Source organism: Falco cherrug, chromosome 1 (genome assembly GCF_023634085.1).
Source record: "Falco cherrug isolate bFalChe1 chromosome 1, bFalChe1.pri, whole genome shotgun sequence".
In the NCBI taxonomy this organism is placed as follows: domain Eukaryota; kingdom Metazoa; phylum Chordata; class Aves; order Falconiformes; family Falconidae; genus Falco; species Falco cherrug.
Window position 1 is genome coordinate 23,426,631 of NC_073697.1, and position 21,420 is coordinate 23,448,050.

At 39.7% G+C, this 21,420-nt stretch overlaps 1 protein-coding gene across 4 annotated transcripts in view; it reads right to left on the bottom strand.

Annotated features, from left to right (window-relative positions):
* The window catches only part of ANK2 (ankyrin 2), a 382,411-nt gene that overhangs the window by 342,274 nt on the left and 18,717 nt on the right, over positions 1-21,420 (bottom strand). The window contains exon 1 of one of the 4 annotated variants that reach the window (XM_055711514.1): positions 13,384-13,796. The exons of 1 other annotated variant lie outside the window; for it this stretch is intronic. The gene's annotated coding sequence lies outside the window, so the exon portion shown is untranslated. Of the gene's footprint in view, positions 1-12,950; positions 13,102-13,379; positions 13,797-21,420 lie in introns of those variants that run through there. 2 more of the 4 variants (XM_055711508.1, XM_055711520.1) reach the window with 2 other exon arrangements.

Sequence of the window (21,420 nt, forward strand, 5' to 3'; positions counted from 1 at the left end):
CAGGGTCTCTTCTGCATTGCTCTTCAACAACTGGTTCAAAGACTTATTTTTTAGGTCACAAAAAAAACCCAAAAAAACCCACACAAAAAAACCAAACCACAAAACCAACACATTCCTTATCCAGATCTATCCCTCATTATCTCACACACCAAGCCTTAGCAGATACACTTTCCTCCCTGTATCTCTGCCACTGTTGTTCAGGGCTTTTTTACCCCTTCTATTTAATTGGTGTAAAAGAGTAAATTTCAAAATCTGTTTATTAGGCATATGGTCTTTAATGGTTTTAATATTAGAAGGCCAAAACTGAGCTCAAAAAATATATATTAACTTCAGAAGAGTTGTGTTCTACAAGGTTACTGCAGGACAAGAGTTTGCCATAGCGGCACCCAGGATGGAAGCTGTCTCTACATAAATATTTTCAGCTCACTGTTGATTGGACAAGAGGACGAAGCTCGTGAGCATTTTTTTAACCTTACAAGTTTGTTTAATAAGTGATAGGCCTCTCCCCACATCCCTCTCCTCTCTTGTCTTTCAGCCTTTACAAACCCCAGAAGTAGTACTTGGCCAGCATGGCAGGTGTTCTGGTATCCAATGCTACTCCCCCAAAGTCTCTTACTGTTCTGCCATGTGGTACCATTGTGCATGTGAACGTCACCGAGGATACACAGGCACCTCTGCCCTCAGAAGGAACCTTTCCAGTCCATGCTGGATATTTCTACTTCAAAATATTTCTCTAAAGATACTTAGTAGTCATTGCAGGCCCTAAAGCACTAATACGATACAATGCAAAACATTAGTTTAAAATAGCAAACCCCTGCACTCTGAATATTTCATCACTTTGATGCAGGTGACAGAACAGGACACAAAAGGCATGTGAATGGCTTACGCACAAGTTGTATTGAAACACAACCAAAATTCAAATGTGATCACAAGTCTTATGCTGTCCAAGAGCAAATCATAAAGTAAGATACTACCTAAATATAAACCAGGTCACAAAAATAAACAAGGTCACTTGCAGTCTTATCTGTAGCTTTCCACTGGCAAGCAAGTATAATAACAGAAAACCTGCCCCCAAGCTTTCCACATATTCAGGAGGTTCCTTATTCCCCTTCTCACAGTGACTCCCATATACGGCCCATATATCCAAAGGAACATAGGTTCATAAATAAAAGCAGACTATTCTCTCCCCAGCTCACCCCCCCAAACCAGCCCTGACTGGAAAAGGATGACAAAGCTGTTTTCCAGCAACTGTAAGACCTCCAGCATTTGGGTTTGGGTAGGGTCATAACCCATCCCTCCTCCACCGAAGGACAGAACTGTGATAGCATCCCTGCATTCTGCCCAAACACAGGTCTTTACTCAAAAGGAGAGTCCCGATATGAACATCGGTTAACACATGAGAGACCACAATCACAGAAACAAAAGGAGTTTCCATTCTACCAGAGGAGATAAGCAACTCTGGGTCTTCCACATCTTAAACTAGTGTCCTAAGCCCAGGTTACAGAAATTGAGGGGTTAATAAGAAGTCACCACATCTTTCTGTATTTTCACCAATTTGAACAAAAAATCTGACTCAAATTTCACAGATATTAGTACAACTCTTCCATTAAGGATAACAGTTTAGTCCTTGCAACCTTTTAATTATTTTTTACTCTTTAAAAAGCATGAAATATTTAAAGGTAATGTGAAAATTTATCAACATTTTTAGATGAATATTTCATGCTGATTTTAAAGAATACAGTAATTTTTCATAACACTTCTGTTGTTAAGTACAAAATTTCAATTCTACGCTCTCAGGTGTGCTCTCAGTACAATGAAAAGGAATTTTTAATCTTGTACAAAGCCGACTACAAACATTGACTACTGCAGAGAAATAATACATTAAGGATGAGTTTTTTCAAAGCTACTTAAGTTATTAAAGAGCCCACACAGCTCCCATTTAAATTAATAGAAATTGCATGTCTGAATCTCATAAGCAATTTTGAATACTTCATTATTCTATGAAAGATTCTCCCAGTTTAAGAGTAGTAAGTTTAGAGTAATAAATCGATAACATATTATCTCTGATGTACAATGGAAAGACTTCTCAAAGCAAAGTGAGCATTTTTTGAAGATGTTACAATTGTCCTTTTTTTTCTACCCACAGAAAAAAAGCTTCCCTGTACAGTACATTCACTTTTGCGACAAAGTTTTACAGACAAGCAAACACAATAAAATTTAAAAACTGTCTCATTTCCACATAAGCTATAACACTTAACTACTTACTTTCCCTTTCTGCTTATGATCTTTCATCTGCAAAACAGATGTACAACCTAGATAAAGCAAATGAAAGACAAGTTTCTGAAATGCATGTTTGCTCTCATCAGATAGCAATATCTTTTTCAGCCCTGTCCCTCTCCCTCTTTTTTAAAGGTCTTTAAAAGCTGCCAAAGAAGCAACAGAGGAGTAGTAGTGCTGCCATTCAGACTGATTTAAGGAAGGTGGATCCATAAATGGCTGAGACCATACAGTAAAGCAGGTGCAAAGTTCTTCCTGTGATATTAAAGTAATTGGTGCAGCCAGTGTTGTTTGTTTACATACAAACAGCCCTGTATCTTCAAAAATAAATACACCTGTTCAAATATTTAATTTAAAACAATCCTTTATATTGCCATAAATGGTTCTAACTATCTATATTTTTTCACAGACAGGTACAATGGAGAGCTGAGAACAGACATTTTAAAAAAAAGTTGGAAAAATATTTATTAAAAGCCCAACACATTTTTAGTTGAAAAAAATTATTTGGACTACATTTCTGAAATATCAAGGTTATCATTTAACCAGTGATTACTTTCACATGGAAATAATTAAAGTTATTTTATTTCACAAGACCTAAACATATGACATGTTAATATAATTGTCACTGCACAGCTCTTAAAGGCACATTTGAAGACTTTAGATGCTGTACATCCTAACAGTCAACTAGAAGGCTTAAAAAAGCCTGGAAAAATCCAGTTAAAGTTGTAATAGCAGCTTAGTACATTTAGAAGCCAAAACATTAATGTTCAAAACACCGTGCAGATATTGCTCCTTCTCACAAAACTTTGTCAGTGCACTGACTTTATTAGTCTTACAAACAACACAGGCTTAATTAGGAATTCTTCCTTTTATCCAATTTAAGTTCCATTATTGATATTTCAGCTGTCTATGGGTCACAGTTTAAAGCAGAACACATCAACCCTGCTTAAAGCCCGTAAATTGCAACAGAGACCATAGAATTGAGCAGTTTGATGAAGTAAGCATGACAGTCTCAACTAGCTTGGAAACCGTGACGTCAAACCACCCTCACCTCACTTAGGGCTTTCTCTAGGAGCACTTTGTTGACCAGTGGCAAAAGCTTTATACCAAGTTTTAGAGATTCCAGACTTCAGTGGTTCCTATGCTAATTCTCACTGAAGCAAGGAAATACAGAAACGGTAGCTAAAACATGTTAATACAGAATTCAGATGGCTTGCACTTTCTTTGCTCTCAAGAAAGGCTAAAGATTCTTTTATACTTAAGGATATTCTCGTGTTTTGTAGTCATAAAATACTTTTAAAAGCAAATAACAAGCATCCAAGTACAGGGGGTAAAAAAAGCATGAAAAACTATGATATTTTTTTTTTTTTTTTCAGAAAACAAGAAGGGGAACAGGGGGAGAGTAGTTGAATATGCTGTGCTACAGTGGTCATTACCAACATGTCCATCAGAATTCAATTAACATGGACATGAAATATCAGGATATAGACAAACAACAGACTATGCTGTGAAATCTTAAGAAATTACTGCTATTTGCCAGTAATTTGATTAGCAAAAGCAAATTCTGTTTATCACAAGTGTTGACACTGTTGCAATGTTTTGCTTTTCAGTTTTTTAATCAGCTGAAGTAAAAGAAAACAAGAAACATTTTCTAATTTCATACTCACCTTCTACTCAGTACTGCTTCCATTAAATACTATTTACATGGAATGATCAAATCCAGACAGCAATTTAATCTGAATAATAGGTTCAGTTTTTACAGAAGTAATTTTAATTTTCAGCAGAAACAATTTAGAAACATTTTCAAATAGGTCTTTGCTCTTTTCCCCGAAGACCTGAATTGTAGTATTTCCCAAGTTCTTTGAGTTTTCAGTTTAGCATTCTCTGCTGAAGTGACCACGAACCTATGATCAAAACCACATCTTTAATAGTTATGCCCCAAATAGTTTGCAGTATATCTACATGGTAACTTGCACTGCAGAGGTGTTTCACGGTAACTTAAAACTTTACATATACTTCTCATACATCAGAAGTATTTCATGAAATAAAGACTCCCATACATTTAAATATACAGTCCTTTCTAGTTGTAAACCAACTGAGATTAGTTTCACTTCACTGTGTTTAGAAGCCATCCTAACATCCACATCAAACGCTCACTTAGAGTAGGCAGGTGGCAATAATAAGAATGAAGATAAGCTGAGGCGACAAAGAAAAAAATAATGCATCAATTCATGCATATCACTCAAACCATAAGGACATTTGGGAAGATGGACTGATAGCATTATATCATTCTGTATTATATTCATCTTTTCTCTCCTTCATTTCCTCAAAATGGAAAGCTGCCACAATAATGTTATTTTTCAATACAAGTGAATTTATTATAAACACTAATTTTGTGCACAACACAAATTAGTATTTGGATACATCTCACAGACTGCACACTGTACATATGACACAGCAGTGATTTCCAAGAAATAGGTTATATGAGAGTAGTCAACATCAATATCTCCTGTGTAAGAGAAAGGTGATTCCAGATTCATCTAATAAGATTCCCTTTATGGCAACAAAAAGCATGAATTATGTACATAAAATCTCTTTTAAGACTTTACAAACAGGAGGTAAGAAAAAATGGGCAAGGGAATAAAATGCTACCTTCACACCTTGCAGCTCCATATGTATATATACACAGAGGAAATATTTTTAAATATAAATATGTATATACACACACATAAGTATATTTCTCCATCCTGAGAAGTGGAGACACTGTAGTTTAACTCCTTAAAGGGTAACAGCAAATATGTTCCCAAGCACTTGCTTTTGCCATCAAGCTGAAGTTAATGCCAAGAAGTAAAACCAAAATAAAATAAACCCAAGTCTTGCAACCTTGAAAGCTATCACAGAACAGCTTTGTCATCCATTCACTCTCTCTGCTTACCATTCCACAAGCAGTGAAAGAATGCATGTCACTTATGATACCTGTTTACAAGTATGCAATTCTTGCAGTTAGTTTTAACATGTTTCTATGCCATCTTTTTTTCCCCATAGAATTTTATAACCAAATTGTCCAAATGTGTTTTTCCCCCCTCATTCCTGCTGTGAAAAAGCCCTTTAAAAACAAAACAAAACACTAGCTTTAGCCAACCAGGAAAACAGTGACACTACCTATATGCTGCCAGAGATTATTAACTATCCAATTAAAAAAAAAAAAGTCTGTGATGGATATCAGTCACATCGCCTGTAAATCTTGCAGCCATTCTACTTTTTCCTTAGGCTGCAGTAATTAAGACCCAAGGTATAAGACACATGATGATGAACATGTGGTTGAGATGGTCTCAACCACGGGACAAGTATAACAAGTAGAGGAATGATCAGATACCAAAACCCTTTAGACAACAACTATGCACAGACGTAATCAAGTTCTGCTTCCATACAATAAATGGAGATCAATAGAATCACAGCTGAGAGATTTTTCCCTGCCTTTCATCAAGACCAGAGCATCCTGGACTTCAAAAGCTCCCTTTTGAACCCAAACAGCTAGTGAGAATTTTCAAGAAAATGCATTTAGTCTAAAGCATTCTGAACACCATTAGAGCAGATGGCTGTTGCAGTCACTAATCTAATGAACTGGAAGCTTTCCTATCCATTTCACACTTCTTCCACTTCCTTGGGGTGGAAGGGCCTCAAGCGTACATCACCTCTTCACTGGTTTGCCCTCTTTTTCATAGCCAATGTAATAGCTTATGTTAACTAGCAACGCAATGCATTTTGCTTGAGATTGCTTACAAGTAGTTTCAGTAACACGACTGCAGTCATTTGATCTATAGTCATTCAGGCACCACCCAGACACAGGTTAAAAATTCAAATAAATTAATTATAAGATGTATTATCATTCTGTAAATCCATACAGATAAAGTGGGGAAAAGACCCAACATATCAAATGTTTTGATGGTTTTGTCCCCACTTTGATGAGGCAAAACCCCAAGAGAAATCATGAGATAAAACCCTTGGACAATGCTACATGCTTTCCAGAGAACCACCACCGAAGATTATACACAACTCCCAGATATTGGCAGTTAACCAGTAGGACATAACAGAATGATTGTCTAAAAGCCAGCACAACTAGCCAGACACGATAAAGAATCAGACGTTGAAAATGTTAGGAATCAGGTCTTTAAAAAAAGCTAAAATCCAGCTCAAATCAGTGAGACTGTGTGTATGCTGTGCTTCAAGCATGTGCAGGTGTAACTGAATCTACCTCTTCACCTGGGCCCCAGCAAAGTTCACATGCTTCAAGTTCTGAAAACCAAACAGAAAAAACTCCACACCACATAAACAGTAGATTGTTGGAAAAATTAAATATATCCAAAACCATTTTTATTTGCTGCTTAACAACCATTCTCTTGGAAAGACAAAAAGAGGCAAGAGACAGGAGGAAGACCTTGAAAGTCATTCTTGTATTGCACACACTTCACCACTGGACACCCCTCAGCCCCCGGCATCCCAAGCTCGCTTAGTGCTTTCTGCTGGACTGACAGCAGGGAGGCTTGGGGGTAATTTAAGAGATCACTCTTTATGCTCCCTCAAGGTACAGAGCTGTATAGAAATCTCAGTAGAAAACACGGGATATTTTCATATCCCCTTGGGGCAAACGGAAACATCTCCTACAGTGGCGTATACTGTGCCATAGGAATGGCAGTAGCTGCAGCTCTATACAATCAGGGAGTCATTTCAAAGACTAGAAATAGAAACCTTTTTAAGTGCTTGTACACCATTTCCCCATATTATTATGGAACGCTAACAGCTGAACACTGCTTACCTCCTGGAAAAAAAACATTTTTCAAAATTAAACCAATAATTTCTTCCATAGTACAGGATAATTTTGTTTCAGCAGTGTATGCACTCCATCTATTGCCTCTCAATCAATCGTTCAAAATCCATTTTACTGAACAAAAGAGAGAGCTGAAATGCTTTATCTTCCTAAACAATGTATCATAAAGGACCTAATGTGTCAACTGTAGGAAGCGACAAGCATGCAAATGCCTGGGAGCAGTGAGCACTCAGGGCAAGAAAAGAGCAAAGGAGGGAGCCAGTGAAGATGACTTACTGAAACAAGTCTCGCCAATGCAAGAAGCACTCTGATTAATGGATTTAATTGTATTTATAAAGATTTCTGCTGTCTCTCTGAACCAAAGCAGCACATCTATAAAAGCTGAAAAACGTCCTGGAAGGCATCCTAACTGACATCTTCCTTTCCAGGCATGCAGCCTACACCAGTCCCTGCAGCACAGCGTTGGGCAGTTTGATCCAGCACACATCACTCCCAGAGGTGACAGCTAGGAAGCATGTAGAACCAGCGGTGGCTAGGCTTCCCGAAACAGGTACACAAGAGGCAGCAGCTGGCTGCTGAGCACTAAGCTCCATACTGCAGAACTGGTTGTACCTTTTTGTCTTTATGATCATCAGATCAGAACCACAAAGCAAACTGTGGTATGGAATCAGCCCAGCTGTTCTGCAGGTCAGAGCACAGACATATAAATAGGAGCCCTCTCTAACTGCAGGCAGTTAAGATTTTAAGTCATTGTCACTATTTAAAAAGACTGAGAAATGAAAAGAGCCCATAATGCCATGTTTACTTCAGCTCAAATCATAACATTGATTTCTCTGCTTACAAACCAACTCAAATCAATTCATCTTTTTAAAAATTGATAAATGCTTATCTCTAGTCATCATCAACTTTCTGTTCAAGAAATAAATAGAAACAGGAGCTCTTATAAATAGGTGCTTCCTTTTTAGTATCAAAAGCATCCTGAAAACTGTATTTGCTGTGTAAGGCACAATATATAAAAATCCTTTGCAGCTAATTTTGTAGCTTCCCTCTAGGTAGATTATAATTGTAAACCGTAACTGATTGAAGTAATCTGCACATGCTGAGATCTCACCCTTGCCTTATGCCTTTTCACAGGAAAAGCAAGAAGAAATAGCACTAGGTTAGGTTGTCTCTCTAGAACTTCAAATAGCAGATGGGAAAACACATAGTGGAGATGTTTCTTATGCAGTTAAAAAATATATACTGCCAGCAATGAATCTCAAGAACTTGAGTAGGACTATATTACTACTACAGCCTCAAACCTGTGCTCACCCACAAAATAAAAAACACAATAGAGCTCAACTATTTTTAACAGTGTGTTGAATTAGCGTACCATAGAAGAAATAAACCTAAGGGATCATCATCTTGTGTTTTTCTTAACATACGAAAAATGGCTTTAGATTCAAAGTAGTCATCTTGATAAACAAGGTTTTCAAGACTTCTGAATTTTATAGAAAGTGCTCAAAATTCAGTGCCTTTTTTTGATGAGATGTGTTAAGTTCTCTGTCCCTAATTTTCTAAAATTAATTTTCAATGAGCTAAAAGACAGCGAGTCAAATTTTCTAGTTTACATACATATGTACATGTATATATATATATTTACATATGTGTATGTATATGTGTGTATTTTGTATATATTTTATATATATATATAAATACATATTTTTAAAACTTATTTGCTTCTGTTCTCCAAACCGCATTGCAAAGCTGGGAAAAGTGTAAAGTGAAAGCTTTTGTCATGAAAAAATAAAAATAATGGGAATGAGTGAAGACATTCCAAAGCAAGTTCAAGTTTTAGAAACGACATGGAAAGCATTTGCAGGCCACTAGTTTAATAAGTAAAGACTTCTGCAACCTAAAGCAAAACAAATTACATAAATGCCTCTGAAATTAAACCTATGGCCCCAAAGGAAGGTCAATAAAATAGCACAGGCAGTTAAGTGACAAGTCTCAGTTTGAAGATGGGAGGGAGAAGAGGTGTTGTGGGAGGTGGGAAGGCAAAGTTGTCTCTGGAAGTGGAACAGGTGTTCTGTTGAAAAGCTAAAATGGCATAGCCAGCCAAGTAAAAACATCAAGCTCCAAATGTACAAATTACTGATATTCTTTCAAATTGAACATATCAAAAAAACAAACCCATTCCAGATGATGATGATAGCAGACTCTGCTGAAAGAAGATAGTTTACACCTGTCAGGAGGGGAAGACACCAAAAAGCCAGCACCACCGAGGGAGGCTGGGTACTGCACAAGCTGCTGAACTCCCTGAGCTGCAATCATGCTTCAAGAGTGTGACAGTCACACAGACAGAACCACATCCTTCCCACCTCCTGCTCAAAATGCCCAGCACATGTTAACACTCCAAGTGTGAGGTTTCCCTCTGCAGCCAACATTGCTGAGCTTTGTGACTATAGTGGAAATACATGCTGAAAAGCAATGGATTTATAACAAACAAACAACCAACCAAAACAAACTACCACCACCACACAACAGAACCACATCTACATGACTGGTATGGGTTTTCTATGATCATAAAAATAACACCATTTACAATAAGATGTTAGATACAAGATAATAAGAAGAAAGTATCTTAAATAGTCTATGCCTAATTGCTGTGCATCATGACGCATTTAGGAGGCCTAACTTATAATTAAAGTTGCTGCATGGAGTTTAAGAACTTTCTTTTCTGTTTAATTAACCAACCTTGATAAGGTTGTTCTATCGAAACAAATATTTTGCTTCCAAGCAGACAGATGTCCCACCTACCTACACTACCTTATCAGTTTATTCTCCTAAGGGTGGGCTGAGATGAAGCTTAAAATGGAACTTTGTATATATGTATTAATTTGAATATGAGAGTTCATATAGTCCAAGATAACCAATTTCTTCCACTTGGTCAAGCACTTCCAATGAATGGGACTGAACTATGTTCAGGAGTTAAACCTTCCAAAACTTAAATGCCTAAATAATTTCAGGTTACAACAGCAGCAGTCACAGGAGAAGTTTGCATGCCATTGTCCCCAACACATAGGAATTACATAGTTAAGTCCTTCACACAGTCTGCATTATCTTGTCAATGGTAAGACACAACAAAATTCAGGTTTTTTTGTCATTTGACATGTTAACATTAACAAATACTGGTTCGTAATTGATGATGAACAAAGGCTTTTCTCGTAGTTGCCCCAAATGAATAGTCAGGGTTTACTGCCAAATTTAAAACGTAGTCCCTTTAGCTGCACATGCTTACTTGTAAGCATAGCGTAGTATGAAGCATATTTGCAGGGTAGGTTTACAAAGCATGTATTCTCTAGTCATGTATAGAGCATGCATTCTCCAAATGTTTCGTTTGATATTGCATTTATATGGTCCTCTTAGAAATGGTTGTAACACATTAATCTTCACAGCGCCCCATGAAAAAAAAGGAAGTATCCTCAACCCCAGTTTACTGAAACATTTAATGACTTGCCCCGGGTCACACAGGAAATCTATGGTGATACAAGGAATGGCTCCTGGGATCTCAGAAATCCCATCTCAATATTCAGGCCACACTGCCATCCGTCCTCAGCTGTACTTAATACAACTAAATTACTGATGGCAACAAATAGCAGAATCTGACTTTCAGATGAGCTGGTTTGTACAATGAGCCAATCCATAACTTTTGTCTCCTTCAGACACTTAGATAGATGGGCTGTATGCCCAGCATGTTATAATAACCCTGAAAAGCTTTTGGCTCAGACTGCAAACACATTAGCATTAACTTAAATCTGCTGCTTTGTTTACTATATGAGATATCTGCTTATACTCTATGCCTAAGTGATACCAATTAAAGAGACCCAAGTACAGAGTTTACAGAACAGTTTACAGCATGAGACTAAAGCTACCCACTAATACAAAATTTAAACTTTATCTAGTAAAGTGTTATGGTCTGACAGTCACCTTTTTCTTTCCCAGTCATGGACTTGTCATGATTTACATTCACAACCTTCACCAAAAAGTGATTCAGAAAGCATTAGAAACTGAGCCCACACCTACTGCTTCTGAAATGGATTAACGTGTCTCCAGTCTTGCATCCACATGACTGCAGATTACAGCAAAGCCACCCTTGATTTTAGCTGCCGGAGAGCAAGACAGGAAAAAAATCACTGAAAATTCTGCTCTTTCAGCTGTTTGAACCCATTACAGAGTCCACACAGCCATACAGGTATTAGAGTAAATCACTCGGTGGGAGAGGACGTCATTCAGTAACAAGAGGCTTTGCTTATTTCTTTATAGAGTTACAAATGTAGCAGGCCTAGAAGAGGTCTAATTACACTCAGAACACCCAAGCAGCACTGGAAGCAATAATTTATTGACCATATCGGTATAGCTTAATGCACAGGCTGAAAAGACAAGTCAAGGATTGTATCTGGACCACTGAATTACCCACAGCTTGCTAAGGCAAACAGATTGCTGCAAGGCAACGAAGTACTCTGACAAAACCATAAGCAAGATATACAATAAAACCACACTTTGCTTTTACTGGTTTGTAGTGAAATAAGGAAAAGGTAAGGTATGATTTTATTATTATCATCATTATTTTAAAATGCTTAGAAACAAGTCCAGGCATTGTTACCAAGACAACCTGCTGGAATCTAGTCACTAATTACCCAGATGGGCAGCTAGGGAGCCAATGGAAAAAAAAAATAATAATCTATCCAGGTCAATGGAGTGGTTTTTATCAATTGTTGCGGCCTTCAGATCAAGCCCTAGAATACCAGTGCTGGCCTGACTAGTAGTGGCTTATCCTTTAAATTCAAGCAATAATTACCATTCGGTGCCAACCCTTGCATGGCTCTGCCCTTCTGACAGCACATAGATGTGGAAATAAGAATTACATACAATGCAAAAACAAAGTAGCATAGAACACAGAATGGCAAAAGAGCTATTAAAATGTGTTTTCTTGCTTTTCTGTACTAGCCAACTCTTCTGCCTTTTGCTCAAAAAACTCCACTTTTTCGGTAGCACATGTGGAACATAGACTCATGGACATATTTTCCAGCAGCTAATACATGCTACTTTGCTTCCAGCAACATCTCCACAAAGATCAAGTCCATTTGCAGAAAAACGAGAGAAAGAAACAGCAACAGGAGTATTTCACAGGCACAATCCCGTGTAAAGTCATTCAATAGTTCAAGCATGTTCTTAGAATGTGTTTTTCCTCTTCAACACTCTACCACAAGTAAAAACACAGTAAAATAACTGAGACTAAATTAGGGAAAATGAATTTACATCACCAGTAATTCCCCAACCAGTACAAAAAGATAGGAAGCTAGAAGCAAAAGTTAAAACAATCTGTTATTTCCAACAACTGACACGCCCAAGGGCCTTATTCCACGCTCCATCCTCAGCTTCTGCACAGTCAGAATCTGTATACTGCTGCCAATGAAGCCCAAAGCCTGTAAATCGTCTGGTAAAGCACCTCACATGAATAGCCTCTACGTTCAGCTGTTTAACATCAGAAGCACTAACTAGTGTTGCTTGATCACATTATGACGGAAATTAAATAGGAAGCTTAATATGTTTGTCTATTATTCAGGCTCCTCGAGGAGAAAGAAAGGAAGGGAAGAAAACCGCAGGAACTGAGGACATTTTGCTTCCCTTGAGCCCTCGTTTAAATGAGCAGAAGAATCAGAAACCCTGACAATCTCCTCTAGCACCCCCCTCCCATCACACTAAGGGGAAAATTCTTCTGGACAACTCTTTACAGAGAATACAGGAATTATTGACAGATCTCACTCTGCATCTTCCCAATCAGCACGATGATTATTCTTACCCAGGGACTGCAGAGACGCAGAGTTTGGCACGGCTGAGGCAAGCCCCCCTTCCATGCAGTTCTTCCAAAGACGCAGCAAGAGCACCTACGCCTACCACCTCCTCACTGCTCCGGGATGTCACAGAAAAATCTCTCCTGATCTAGAGATTCAAACGGAGGCTCACTAGCCGCTGCCCCGACTGCCTGACACATTACTTGGCCAGAAGGCAGACTTCCTGCTTCTACTGGGGGTGGGGGGGTGGGGGAAAGAATACCCTCTCTGCTATTTATTTCAATAGTTTCTTACACAGCACAAGTTCTGGGGTTGCCATCGGCGAACACCAACGGGAAGAAAAAAAAACCAAAAATATAATCATCACATCATCCAAGCCACAGCCAACAAAATACCCTTACGACGGTCCTAGACAGAAAGGGACCCCGATAACTTACGCACGGGTGTATTTCCTTGCTCAGCGCCGCATTTCAGAAGCGTCCCTACACAGCAAGCGGCGATCCTCGGCTGCCGCAAGCCGCGGGCGCAGCCAGCCCGCCTCCCGCTGGTCCCTGCGAGTGACAGTGCCGAGCAGGGAAGCCCTCCCTCTTCCCTCCCTCTCCCGGCATGTCAAAGCCACCTCACGCCAAATCTGAAGCAGGCGCACGCAGGGAGCCCGCGGCCAGCCGCAGGGCGGTGGGGACGGCCGGGCGCTGGCTGCCGGCCGCGGGGCGCTGCCGGGCTCCCGTGGGGGGAGGCTCCCTGCCCGTGCCGCGGCCACGGCCCCCCGCTGTACAGCGCGCCCGCAGCGGGGCGCTGGGGCTGGGGCAGAGCTGCTGCCCCCGGACAGACGAACACGCGTGGGGCTTCCCGACGTGCCGGCCCCGTTCCTGCGGGCTTCTGCCCCCGTTTGACGAGCGCGGCTCTTGGGGTGCAAGCTCTTACCGGGGGGAGGGGAGGGGAACCACGCCGATGCGGAAAAAGCAGCGTCCAACAGGCTATAATAGACACCACAGAGAGGCACAGCTGCTTCCTTCTCCCCCGCTCCCCTCCTCCCCCCATCAGCGGGTAAGGGGGTACGACCCTGACTTCAGAAAACGTCATTTGAAACGGCGCTGGCGAGTTACAAAAAGGCACCAACGGCAACAGTGCCAGAGCTGGGAGGGGGCACAAAGAAGAGGGAAACTGAGAAAAGCAGCTGTTTCACAACAGTTTTGCTGAGCCAGCGAGGAGGCTGGCCGACAAACGATGCTAGTTTGGTTTGAAAAGACATGTACATTTGCTTTACTGCTGCATTATAACACATTTCTGTGGCTAGAGCTCTGCTAAATTAACAATGCTTGAGGTGTAAAGCTAGAGTAAGTAAGCCTAAGCCAGCACCTCAAGTAGATCCAAAGGCAAAACTCTGGGAAAGGAAAAGCTGGGAGAACTAGGGACATAAAGAAAGGCACGTCATGGGACAGGACTGACAGAAAGGAGATGGTGTGTCACCCCCAGCAGTGAAACACAACCCGATACAGAGAGCCCTGCTTCAACAGCTCCACACCCTGTTTCTCGACATGGTAGTTCAAATGGTCTGAAGAGCAGTCTTCAGCCGCAGCAACTGTGAAGGGCACCAAACACCGTGGTACTTGGATAAGACTATACAGGGAGGTTGCCTGGTTTCTCAAGAGGTAACTATCACAAGATTAAAAGGGAGCTAAGTCTTATAAAGTATGAAAAAGGTCCCTTGATATAAAAAGCCACGTTAATGAGACATGTATTTTTTCCCCACCATGCCATTCTGTCTATTACTTTGGGGGTTTTTTCCCCCCAATGAACTTTAAGAGCTTTAAGGAACAAGTTTAATACAGAAAGCAGAAGCTAATTTAATCACAAGGATTTAGGTCAATTTCAGTTCAAGACCTAACCTGGTCTCAGTTAAGAAAATTGAGTTTCCTGCTGTTTTAATGGAGGACCACACTCTCATAATCACACATACAGCAATTAACAGGGTTTTCCAGACAAATATGCCACTCTAGCAATCCTTCATATGACAAGCCCAGATGCAAGAGCATCTTTTGTGCTTTTCGAGCACACTGCTGCAGTGAAGGTCACTGCCAAACAGAAGGAAATACTCTAGGTCAGCAATAGGTCTAGGACTTATTTTCTAAAGGGGTTTCAGAAAATACCATCATTTACAATAAAGTTCAAAGGCGACAGGTAGCACCTCTCATTCTTCTTCTAACATACCATCACTTCAGCACAGAACAGACATAGTTTGGTGCTCTTCAATTTTACAGCTTCCTCAGTGCAGTAATAGGATCTATCAGTGAAGGGTACTAGGCATTTTCCCTTAGCTGCGTAGTTTTCTAAGAGAAAAAGCTCTGTATCAAGCACACAAAATCTTCCCATGCAAGCATGGATCTTGAAGACTGAACAGTTTCAGCCCATAAGGTCTGATAATGTTAGTGAGAAAATATTAACCCACACATCAAAAAGTAACAGAAGATATACTTTGATGTGCTATTAAAATCAGAAGATTGGAGCAAGGGTTAAAGAGAACAGGAAGTATGAAGAAATGCAAAAATAGAAAGAAACTTGTTCTGTGACGCTGTATGCATTAGCGCTGGTCAGTGTTATCTGGAACTAATTCTGAGGAAGCTTTAACAGTTCTCAACATTCCTCCCATTAAAACTGTAAATGAATTTAAGATAGTTATGTTGCAATATTTTGTCCTTTATTTTAGCATATCCTTTTCCATACTTCCCCCTCCTCTAAATTAATTGTCTTGTGCTTCCACACCACTGACATAAAATGACTAAAGTGACCTACAACTTCATTCTGAGACCAACGCAAGTGGCAGTATTCTTTGTGCAGCCTGATGAGACAGGGTATTTTTGAATCCTGCAGCACAAAACATGCACCAAGTCTAACAAAAAGGAAGCCAGGAATAAAGAAAGCTAGGAAACTGCTGCATCAAAATATGCGGCATGAAACATTCATTTGTTTTTCCCTATTCCTCCTTCTCTCATTTTCCAGATACATCTAAGTTGTTTCATTCATAGCAAATGAAATCGATAATGCTTTTAGCTCTGAGTACATAAAGAGTTCAGCATAATGCTGCACCCCTTTCAAATCTAACCCCTTCCGGAATTAAACAGGAGCAAATCCCAAGCGTATAAGAAATGCTGGAGCAGGCCCAGCATAGCCGGATAGGTTTTGGGTTTTTTTTTTAAGTAAATACCTCTATCTACACATACATTGGGACTCTGAAAAGGATGGAGAAAGCAACAATGTTTCAGTGCTGCTTAGTGGACTGTTGGGTGTCAAAGCAGCTAAAGTTAAGAGACTCTCCTCTTGGCAGGGGGGAACAAGCCACTTCACTAGTTAAAGCTGCTCTTCCACACTTCATTTTCTGACATTTGAGCAGTCCAGTCTCCCTCAGTTACCGAGGCCTTGCCAGGGGCAGAACGGAATATGCCATTGAGCTCAAGCCACAGGCTGTGCTTTTGAGGCTGATAACTTGCGACTTGCCTCAGTAACAAAATAATTATAAAAAAAAAAACCAAACACACACAACCCAAAAGACTAAACCAATAGGTTACTACCCAAAAACACACTTCAAGGAGGACACTGATACCCCCTGAATTTAGAGTGCTCTTTCCATCAAGTTAGTCTTCCTTACAACATATCTAACAGAAAGAGGTGGCCAAACCAACCTGCCACCAACCAGCAGAATGAGTAGTTTTCTCCTGCTAGAGAATGCTTAGAGGGTTTCACCAAAAGAGTTCTCTTCTGCATAGTAACACACTACTAAAGCAAAGCAAAATATTTCTCTCCAGCACTATTCTCTTCAGAAATAAGCTAACAAACGCCAACTCCGACAAAATCCCTTCATGTGCTATCTCCTAAACCACTGAACGAGGGACAATTTTCACCTTCCTGGCACAGCAAGCCACAGACTGAGAGAAGCACTTGCCAAATGTACATTAGCCCAGGTCTACATAACAGCTTTGCATTACTGTAGATCAGAGCCTTGGGTATTTCACAGGCAGGTTTGTTAGTTTGGGATTTTTTTTTTAAGTTCCATTCTTCATGAAAGTTACTTCTTGAAGATAACAGCAACAGCAAGCCTGGAGATCCCTCTCAAAAGGAACTGCTGCTAAAAGGATCAAAGAGAAATTTTATATGAAAAGCAGATCCCTATTCTTCCCAGGGGAGTGTCCACCTGTAGAAAGATCAAGATGACACCTACCCACCCATTTGGGTCCTAGCCCACTCAAAAAAACACCACCACAAGCATTATCTGTTTCCCGGTGCCAATTCTGTCCCTACCTTACCTATCCATTACCAACCCCAAAACAAATCCCATGGAGTCACTTTCATCAGGTGATGGTGCTTTTCATCAGAAAAGCAAAGAAAAAGCATGGCACTTTTGTCCTTGACTACTTCTTTCCAAAACCTGGTGGTTTTCAAGGCAGAAGGATCAGGAAACATATTATGGCCAGATTAACAAGTGAAAGATGCTAGGTACTCTCTTTCTGATTGAAAGATAACTTCAAAGAATTGTTCTACACTCTTCTCCATTCCTCTTCACTGTTGTTTGCCTTCCCTTTCATCCCCCTCAAAGCTTACTGGTAAGGGAATCTAGCTTCATTTACAGTGTAGGCAAAAGGAAGTGCTCTGGTATTTGTTAATTTTCTAGCATCATGTCTTCCTAATTAAATTTCTGTGCATCTCTGTTTAGTGTTTGGGACATAATTGAAGGAGGTGGATCCTACAGTTCAGCCACCAGCATGAGCCAACCTAAAGATTTTCCAAACCTCACGACAGGAACAAGCAGCTTTCAAACAAACCTAACAATTCCCTGGAGAGCCAGAACACAGCAGGTAGCTTCCATCAGCATGCCCAGAGATGACTACACTGTAATCCTTACAAATGCACAGATCCACACAGACTGGATCTACTCTATGATACACCCAGCAAAACTTTTATTCCAATTTTTTTTCCAATAAAAGCTATCACATGTTATCACATCAATTCATCCTACAGACTGGAAATCAGCATTCATGCTCTCGCTCTCCCTGAGAGAACAGAACTTTGTATAAAGTACAAAGTAGGAGAAAACCACGTTTCTGCTGATTGAGTACAACTTTTCCTCAGGCTTTCACCTACACCAAAGGGCAGCTTACTCTTTTGGGATTAAACTCACTGCAGACACCTTTGAAGCGTGCCAAGTGCTACTTGCCCTTGCATAGAGACCACAGCAAAACCAAACCACCAGAATTGATTTACAATACCTTTTCCACTGCATCTGAGGGATGGCTGGGAAAAAGCGTTTTGAGAAAAACGTGCAGATCTTGAAGCCAAAGAGTAAGATGCTGGCAGGAGGTGGTGTGAGCGGAACAGGGGGAATCTTACAGCATCTTCTGTTTCCATTTGGGAAAAAAAAAAAAGTTCTCAGTATTGAGATACACCCCCACAGCCTACAGATTAATCTGTACTTTTAAACACAAGTTTCTCGTTAAACAGCAACAATTTAAAAAAAAAACCCAACCTCCTCAGCACATTATATATTTTAATGGAACCATCCTTGACGTGTGATATGAAGGCAAATTTGTTTCCTGTCAGCCTGACTCAATCTAATGGACTTTGAAGCTGCAGTTTTTCCACTCCTCTTAATGACTTGTTGCAATGGAGATGAGTGCTCTGCGTACAGCAATGCCATCTTCTGGCACAGTTCCTGTGAGAAAGGGAACTTGCTGAATACCACTAAAAGAAAGCTCCTGTTTTGGGAAAACAGAAACTCAGACTCCACAATAAATCTCAGATTTTCCCCTCTCCACTGCACTTACTGTTGGGCTCTTAATTGTTCGAGAGACTTGAAATGAAGCAGTGAGAATGCACACAGTGCACTGTAGGAGCAAACTCTCTCATGTGTCTCTTAAAGGCACACCAAGCACATCACCAAGAGTGAAGATTTACACAAACTCAAAGGTAAAACTCTGTCGCTAAAGATATGGATGTGTTCAAAGCTCATCAATGTAGGAACCTGGCAGGAAAGGCAAGCAGTCGAACAGAGTCAGCTTTGCACATCCCTGGGAAAATGCTTTCTGTATCAGTAAACATTTCACACATCTGATTTATTTTACTTCTGTATTCCCAGCCAGAAAGTCTATATTAAGCCACAGCAAAGATTGAAAACACGTGCTATTTACATTAAGGAAATAAACAAGGGCTAGCAATTCCTAACCTCCTCACAAATCTGACTTTCTCCTGAGCCATCTCTGTTTGTCATTTGGAGGTATAGTAGGAGAGGCTTAAGATAAAGATTTCCCACTAAATTAACACTTATGCTTTTTTTTCCAAAATCTGCAAGGTTCATGCTACAGTATGCATTAAGAGTACAGATTTTAAAGACTGAATGAGAGCACACCCATTGAAACACAATTTCATTTGCTCTGCATCAAAGAAAAATCATTCAAGGAAATCTTTTTGCAAATAAAATCAGCCACTGATTCTCATATATTTGTTCATTAGGGAAGTATCAGCTCCAGACATTTATTTTATTAAAGAACAGCATATTTTAAATGTTTGTGTTTTCACATATGGGAAAGGTATTTTGGGCTCTAATTTGTAAATCATTAACAAAACTGAAAGTTTTCTGCTTTCATTTCCAATTTCTTTTATGCGTTCCATTGTCTTGCCTCTGATTCTTTCCCACTCTCTATCAGTTTTGGTTTCCTCTTCTCTCTCTCCCCTCGTGTTTCTTTCAATTCCTTCAAAAACAAAACTTCCCCAGCTTCCCTATGTAAAGGTTATCCTCTCTTGCTTTTGCTACAGCTCCAAGTTAAATACAGTTTTTACAGATGGCTCCCTCTTTACAGAGTAAGCCTTCATCATTAAGTAACATCTTAACACACATGGTTGTACAAAAAGAAACCAGAAAAAAAATTACCCGATACTTTTTATTTTAAACAAGAATTTCATAGGATTTGGACTTGTATAAGATCTGCAAATACCACCAAATTGGTTCTCAAAGCACCTCAAGTCCTAGATTTCTATCTTACATTGGTGAACAAGTTAACAGGCTGCCCCATCAGAAGTCTCATTTTGGAGATAATCAGATGTTTTTTACATTGCAAATTCCCTGTCCTCTGGCGATGCCAGAAAGAGATAAGAGTGTGGGAGATCTTGGATGCTTTTACAGGCACATCAAAACAGTCACCTGCCAGACCACAATACCAGCATTGCAAAAGGTGCTACTTTCCAAATAGGAGTCGATTCCTTCTGCAAAACGTAAGTGTGATGACATCTTCTAAATCCCTAATCCTTCAATTTGGGCTTCCTATGCTGATGCACACAAAAGTCAGGTTTGTTTTAATATCAGTTGGAAGAAGCAAACATTTTGAGAAACCAGGCTGTCTGAATACATCAGCATCTTGACCTGGCATGACTCATAAGGCTGTGCCCCAACAGAAAGCACCTCACAACCCACACTGCTAAAGCATTAAAAGGAAATGAGAGGAAGAAATACAGTTCTGCAGCCACTGGAATTGCTCTAGGAGCTGCCTGAATTATTTGAATTACATTCAAGTTGCAACATGAGTTCATCTCTCTAGTCTAAAGAGAATCCATACAGGGAAAAAACATTGTCCGAAATGAATTCTTAGGTTAGAATGAATTTCTCTAATAAAGAGAAAACTCCAAGTAAACTGTTTCCCACAGTAAGTGCATCAAGAGACTCTTGTTCCCATAGATTCCCTTTAGACTAAGGTCAAGAGTTACAATATGCTCTGCTCTCCCAGCAGTTCTTACTAGTTGATAATAATTCCCTTTCAGAAGTTTTCTATTTAATCCTTCACAATATCAAATATTTCAAGATGAATGTGCTTTGATCAGATTCTCTGCTTATATTCTAACTGAAAGCGGGGAAGGATGTATGGAGGCATGGCCTACAGTTCAAGCACATTTTTCAAAAATTGTTTTGATTTATCTGATAAGCCATTTAAGAGCCAGCCTATAAAAAACAGCCAGACAGGCACTTCCAAGAAAACAAGACTATTACTGGAAGTATCTGCAGTTAAATAAAAGTTTACCCTCTGGATACATTTACATAACAACCACTAACACTGTCCTAACATATGTGGTAAATAGAATAAATAGACAACCACAGTTATTCAAAACATGAAGCTGAATAGCTGACACAATCAGGTTTGGTTTTAGGACCCACTCAGTCAAGCATTTTGTTTGTTTCTTCCTCTGTGGGGGAAATCAGTCATCCAAAATAATCTTGCTTGGGACTTACCACCAAAATTCTCAATCACTGCCTAATTTTGTTTTACTTTAAATGTTTGAACATTCAGGTTTTGTAATCATCAAGCAATATAGCACATTGCACAGTTATGTCTAGCAATACACAAAAGCTATAGAATAGCAATGGTCCAGCAGGGCAACTAGCATGAAAATGATGCTACCAACCTTTTGGAAGCTACATATTTATGTTTTCCCTCAATT